Source organism: Solanum stenotomum, chromosome 6 (assembly GCF_019186545.1).
Source record: "Solanum stenotomum isolate F172 chromosome 6, ASM1918654v1, whole genome shotgun sequence".
NCBI classification, from domain to species: domain Eukaryota; kingdom Viridiplantae; phylum Streptophyta; class Magnoliopsida; order Solanales; family Solanaceae; genus Solanum; species Solanum stenotomum.
The window spans coordinates 6,370,487-6,378,049 of NC_064287.1; the positions used below are offsets into that span (position 1 = coordinate 6,370,487).

At 33.6% G+C, this 7,563-nt stretch overlaps 1 pseudogene; it reads right to left on the bottom strand.

Moving 5' to 3' along the window:
• Positions 1–799: 799 nt before the first annotated feature.
• On the bottom strand, positions 800–6,717 carry LOC125868431 (putative late blight resistance protein homolog R1A-3; annotated as a pseudogene).
• Positions 6,718–7,563: the final 846 nt, after the last annotated feature.

Genomic DNA, 7,563 nt, shown 5'->3' on the forward strand with positions numbered 1-7,563 from the left:
TATACTCACAACAAAGGGATGAATTAAGGACCTAACATGAGCTAAATAAGGACCCCATTTCGCACACAAACTCAATGGTAGAAGATTACCGACAATAAACCTTAATCATCACAGATAAATCTTTAAGTTGATGGATTCTGTACAGTGTGATTGATTTTAATGAATCAATATTCTGATCATAGTACCATAATATTCTTAATTCCTCGAGCACGGGAAAAGTGTTGATCTTTTTAAAAGATGGGGAAGCAAAAAGGGTTGAAAATGTCTCTCAATGGATTGAAATGGTTTTCAACAAATTTATTAAGCATTGAGGGGCTTTAAATAGCCAACGTAAAACACATAATCTGTGTATTTTGAAATTCAAAATAACCTTAAATATCTCAACAACTCAAACGACCTAACTAAAATTTAAAATTCAAATTCATCTTAAAGTAGACAACTTATTTTGCTTAAAACATAACTAAAAGCAAATTTCAACAAAAAGATCCTTCTGCATCTTCCAAACAAAAAAGGTTGAGCTGATATAGTATCCTCAGTTCCTCTAACTTTGTGTCCTCTTATAATACAGTTAGTTCAAAGAAAGAATAATCATCGATTCTCACATGTCGGAGCTCTTTAAGACTCCAAATACTAGATGATAGAACACTGTTTGATGTGTTGTTCACCAGCAGAGTTTTGAAATTATACAGGTTAAGGTAAATGAAAAAATATATACTGAAAAGGAACTTAATGTACAAGAGAAGTTGATAAATTCGTATATACTCACAAAGATTTGCCCACTTCGCGCAAGAACTCAATATTACATAACCACAAGCTTGTCATCGCCTGTCATTTCTGCAACATATTCCTTAATCTTTAGGGCTGAATCTGTTAGTTGTGGCCGGCCCAACACTGTGATAGACTTTAATGAAGCAATATCCCCAAAACTGTCCGGAATCTCCATAAGCTTATTACACAATTCTATTTGTAATTCCTCGAGCATGGGAAAGGATTCCTCTCTAACCTGCATTCAGAAAAAGACACCTCATACAATGCGAGAAATTTCAGTTTCTCGAAGGTGACATCTTCCATGTTCCATTCTTTCCCTCCCTCGATGATTACTTCATTTAGACTCAAGTTTTCAAGGTTGGGCAGTCTCGCAATTCCTGACAGTGAATCGGATGATAGATCAAACCTTGTCATGTTCAATATTTTCAAGCTCAAAGGGAAGTAGTACAGATCAGACTGATATTTATCTTTCCATCCCTCACCATGAAAATTTGCATCAACTTGTTCAAGTTCATTGAGGACATCCAATCTTGGAAAACAAATCTGCTCTGCTGAACAATACCGTGATGTTTTAATGGCGAATCTAAGACTTCGGATATTGGGAAACCTTTTGAAAATGTCCCCTGTGTCTTGCGAGTTGGAAATCTTGAGCCCAGATAATATTCTCAAATTCTCTAACTTTGAGTCCTCTTCTAACACTGTTGGTTCGTCAGCATGCGAATCAAAGATAGAAAAACTCAACATGTGAACATGTCGAAGCTTTGCAAGACTCCAGATACTGGGTGATAGTACCATGTTTGATGCTGAGTTATACACCATCAGAGTTTCTAGATTCAAGAGGTTTGAAAAAGACAGAGGGAGAGCTTCTACCTTCGTCCAAATGTTTAAATACCTCAAATGAACAAGCATGCCTATATCATTCAGCAAAGGATCCAACAAAAGTATTTGGCGCATCTCTAAACTTTTAAGAAGCCTCAAGTGTCTTAGGTGATTGGGCCTCCAAGATTCTATATCACCAGCCTTGTATACCTTCAATGAGAGGAGGTGTTTGACATAAGGATTTTTCTTTTCTGGATTGAACAGGACAAAATTTTCATCCGAATGGAGATGCTGATCGTAATGGATGGTCATTGCACGCTGCATCAGATCTGAAGATGAAGACGATGCATTTGATTTTATCATGTCAAACAAATGTTCATTTCTAGATTTTATCAAACAAAAATCATGCACAAGATCATGAATTCGGAAACTCGGATTCCTATCATGTATCCCATAGAAAACTATTACCAAGCTACTTGAAATTAACTCATCCACATAAACCTCCAGTACTTCTTCAACACTCTTCATTTCAGTCTGTTCCACAAGTCCTTCAGTACTCCATAAATGTTTCAATTCAGAGATTTTAATATCGTTGTCCTTTGGATAGCTTGCAAGGTAAAGCAAACACGGCTTTAAGTGATCTGATAAATGGTCATAACTTAATTGTATAACCTTCATCACTTCCTCTTCATCCTTCAAAATTAAGGAGTTCAAATTATTTAGTACTTCAAGCCACAAAGCCTTTTTCTTTTCCTTCCTTGCAATGACACAACCAATCAGATCAAGTAGCAAAGGAAGTCCTGCACACTTTCGGGCTATTTCTTCTCCAACAACCAATAGCTCATCAGGGCAACGTTCTTCTCCGAATACCCTTTTCACTAATAAATCCCAACTTTCTTCTGGTGTGAGCAATCGAAGATAAAGAGGATCACTGTGGTGTTTCCCTTGCAAAGCCACTTCCCTTTTCCGACTTGTTAAAATAATTCTACTTCTTCTCTGAATTTGAGGAAAAGGTCTTGTTAGCTCATTCCATGTTGCAATATCCCACAAGTCATCCAAGACAATAAGATACCTCTTTCCAAACAGTTCTTTCCGCAGCTTATCAGCAATGTCCTCATCAATGTCATCCTCATTGAGTGTTTGTTTCAGACCAATAACTTGATTAAAAATCTTTTGCAACAACTTTTTCTCATTATGTTCTTGGTCGACTGTGCACCAAGCACGGACGTCGAAATGATCAACAACTGACTTATCATTAAATACTTTGTAAGCCAAAGTAGTCTTTTCAAGCCCTGGCATGCCAACTATGGAAATGACATCAACCTCTGCTGGTCCACTGGTGAGCTTCCTAATTATCCACTCTATCTCCTCTTCAAACCCTACAATTATCTGACCAGTGGTTGATGACTTCTTAATTTCAACGGGCTTACTGGGAGCATTTCCAACAGTAAGACCCTTGCTTTTGGAAATCCTCGCCGGTACCTCTTCTTTGATAAGCTTGATGTTTTCTATGGTATCAGGAAGTAAGAAGATAAGGTGCAAGAGACCATGATCTCTGACAAGAATTGAATTAATGGCATGTTCCACCTCATATGCCAGACCTATAACACGAGTCCGAAGATCTTTATTAAATTCTTGCTCAACATTTCCAAAGAATGATCTTAGGAACTCTAGACCTTCTTTCACCAGCACGATTTCTTCCTTTATCAAATCAACCGAGTAAGCATTGGAGTCGAGCAAGTCATTTAAGTTTCTAAGTAGAAGATTCATGAAGAGTGGTCCATCTCTCATGGGGAAGTAGAGTTGAGATGAGTCTGCAGGGGCTTTTAAGAAAACATGTTTGAGATCTTTCTTTAAGAGTTCAATATTTTCCAGAAAGTCTAGCCTTGCATATCTTGTATCAATCATATTCTCTTCATTCCTTAAGTTCTCGTCTACTTTGCTAACACAAATGGATACCTCCCTGGTAAGTGCTTCAACACGTTCCAAGAGAACAAACAGCTTGTCATGATGAATAACGTCCTTGGGAACATCAGTAAGAATAATCAATAGGAACTCTATCATGACATGAATGTTGCGCGTTGAAGTGGTATCAGCAGTTATATTAGCCATGTGCTCTTGTAGATGAATCAGATACTCTCTAAGAATATGTGGAAAGGCTTTCTGGAGCTGCTTAATGAAGAATCCGACTTTTTCTGACTTTGAAGCTTTCAAATTTGTCGAACATATGTGCATAACCTCCAGTTCAACAGGAATAATATCCACAAGTAGATCTACTATCATGGATTCAACTTGAGAACTGACAAGTATTTCATCATGTTCATCTCTTTCATCAAGTTGACAATGCAAAAGGAAAAAACAGAAGATTCCTACACTCTGAACCATAATTGGAAACTGATGTAAGACATGCTCAATTGTGTCATACTCAACACAACCATTTACTTTAACTCATGGAAATCTCGTAAATTTCCATACACATTCTGAAGAAGCTCATATTGAATCATTATTGGGAAAATCAACTCAGCACAACCCTTGGGTAGATATTGGAGAAACACGAGGACGGCATCTAAATGTTCAACCAAATGATCCTCAGTCATGGTAGCACTTGATTCAGAACAATCATGTGACCTGATATAACTTTCAATATTATTTAGGAGGCAAGGAACGGAATGATTCATTAGTTCAGCCAGCATGCCATCTCCCTTCTGATGAAAAAGTGACTGAACCAGATTATGAACCTCATATGATAGACAAATCATTTCATCATCCAAAGAAGCATAAAAAAGCTGGAAAAATGCTGATATAAATGTCAGCTCCAATGTCAGCGTTTCTGCTTGATCCATGTCAAGCGCTATTTGAACTCGTCCATTCTTTAACCTCTCTATGAAATCTAGTAGATTGACCATGTCCTTGAGAAGTACAGTAGATGACACCTGCCAAAAAAACACATTTTTTGTCGAATTTCAAATGCTACATATTTACCATGACAGATTTTACTCTAATTTAACAGGTAGCTAACACAAGTGTAGAGGACTTAATCCAATATATATATATATTGCCTAATAGATGAGCTAATGTTTAGCATGTTACAGCTTAAATCAAAAGGCAAACATGTCAGAAACATGGTTTACTTTGTATATGTTATTTAAAAGTAAAATACTAACTATTACCAATTTATCTTTTTGTACCTTCGTTGAGTCGAGTCTCTATTGATCTATCCATCTATCCACATACAGAGTATGTACACAAAATGATTTAATAAAACTTAAACAAGTTTTTGGAGGAAGAGATGAAAATAGGTAACTGGCAAACCTATAAAACGTCTTGCAAATTATATTATGAGAGGATTGATAAGTTCTACATTGTTTACATAAGGTCTTTTTGGCTTTAACTATAAGCATGTCATTTAATTTCATCAGTGTGAGCTTGCTCACATTGCCGGTCCCAAGTTCCAGATTTACATGGAAGGCTGTGATACTGTTGGCTTACATGAGTCCGAAGACCAAGTTTACGTGGAAACCTCCTTGACATGGTGCAAGGATTGTGATAAATTGCTAATGATGTTTGTCGTTTGAAACAAAATGTTGCATTTCTTAAAGGAAAAAAAAGATATCAGGCCTAGGATATATCTAAAAAGATAATTTTAGTTACTAAATTACTCAATGAAGTAAAACAACTAGAAAAAATGGTATAGTACTACAAGTCTGTAAAGATGTGCCACAAAAGTTAGCTCATGAAACTAGAGTGTGGACAATATAACATGGGGGTCCAAATAGGTACGAACCTAACTATGATATCATGTAAAGATATGACATTTGAAACTAGATGAAACTCTATTTCCAGGATGATTAACGCATTTAAGTCAATTAAAAGCCATAAAAAATGAAAAATATAAATAAATATCGCAGGGGCGGAGCTACAGCCTGATAAGGGTGTGCACGTGAACTTTGTCGGAAAATTACACTGGTTACGTTAGTCAAAATTTATTAAATACCAATACATAATTCATTTTGCATAACCTTGACATACATTAATAGATGCTTTGGCGCAGTGGAAAGGGTGTACAAAAAGAATGTTGAGGTCGCTGGTTTGAATCGTTTTTCTATTATTTTACTTCTTTAGTTTGTCAAAATCACACGAACCAAAGTAATCTCAAGTTACTCTCGCAAACTTATAATTTACATTCATTAGATATTATTTAATTTATAATTATCTTCTCCATTTCAATTTATATGACATTGATAATTATTGTGATTTATATTACATTTTATATAATTTTTAAATATATAAAAAAAAATTCAAAAACCAGTATTTCCGAATTCATGGTCTAAATTTAAAAATTTGAATCTCAAAATTTTAGGTGTGCTATATAAATTGGAAAAGGAAAATAATAAATTTAACTGAAACTTTAGTTTGGATATATATATATAAATATATAATATTTTTAAATGAGCTTCTACTTAAAAGAATTAGAAAAGAAGGTTATATGCAATTACATTTCTTCATTTCCTCTATGGGTCATCCGGAGGTTTGAAGAAAAAAAATCATTAGGGGTTAATTTTTTCATAGTTTCATAAGTAAATTTGGAGATTTGAAACTTTTAATTAGAATTTTCACATATTTTCTATTAAAACAAAAGAAATTTAATATACATACATTGAAATAAAAAAGTAGCAAAATCGATTGGTTGAAAAGTAACTTTAAATTTAAGTAAAAATTAATTAAAAAAATTTTTGACTATGTGCATGTGTTCAGTAAAATCTCGACCCATTCATTATAAAACTATTATTTCAATTGATATAACTTATCATGTATTTTTGAAAGCAAACTAAATTAGATATTTTTTTTCAGATGTTGTGTTTAGTGGGAAAAAATTTTATTGACGGTATTGATAGTAAAGTTGTTAGGTAGAACAAGTTGGATATCAATTCTACTTACTGAAAAATTTTGTTCGTTGCCTTAAAAAAATTTGAACACCCTTCATAAAAAGTCTAGCTCCACCACTGAAATATCGTAAGACATACCGATGAGTTGTTTGCTTTCCCTTTCTCTCTTTCTCCTTCAATTTCTTTTCCTCTGTCCATATAGATAGTTTTCACTACTCAAGGTTTTCCTTCCCTTCCTTTAAAGTTCTCAAGATCTGATCATGTATAAAAAGAAGTAGAAAAAAGATTACACACTAATGGAAAACATAATAAATAAGGAAACTTAAACATAATCATACTTTAAAGTTGAGTAAACCAAGATTAAACCACTCAATAGATAGAAGTAATTGGCTAACGACGAACTTGTAAGACCACTCAATAGAAAGTCTAGTTCTTATTTAGAATTCTCATTTATGAAGTTCAAACAAGAGGTTTGATGCAATTCAAATTGATAAGCAGCATAATAAATGTCCAAGAATCAAATAGAGTTATAGAGGTGTTTGGTAATTTGGTCAATTTTTTTTAATTATTTTTATTATCAAATAGACAAACCAATCATTTTCACATACAATTTATGGACCAATTGCTGTATGGTCCAAAGGAATAAAATTACCTATTAAATGTTGTTAAATAAGAATTTGGACAAAAATATGTTCAATTAGGTACGCAGATTAGAATAATTGGACCTTAATATATAGAAAATTAGTAATTGATAATTCCATGGGATGCAGCCGTGCCCCACCTTTTGTTATTTTACTAATTGTTATTATAAAAAAAAAGAAAAATTGTATGAAATAGCAAACTATTAATTTAAATTAAATGTTATAGTCATAGTTTATTTTAATTGTAATTCGCAGTAAACATCCCATTTTTTTGTCATCTGATTCGGTATACAATTAGCCATTTTTGGTATACAATTAGTCATTTTATACATTTCGGTATAAAATGTATAAAATACGTTTGTGTTTGTATAAAGCGAGAGAAAAGTGTATATACAAATACAAATACATATATTTTTCGTCCTATATATTATAATTATACAAATACAAAT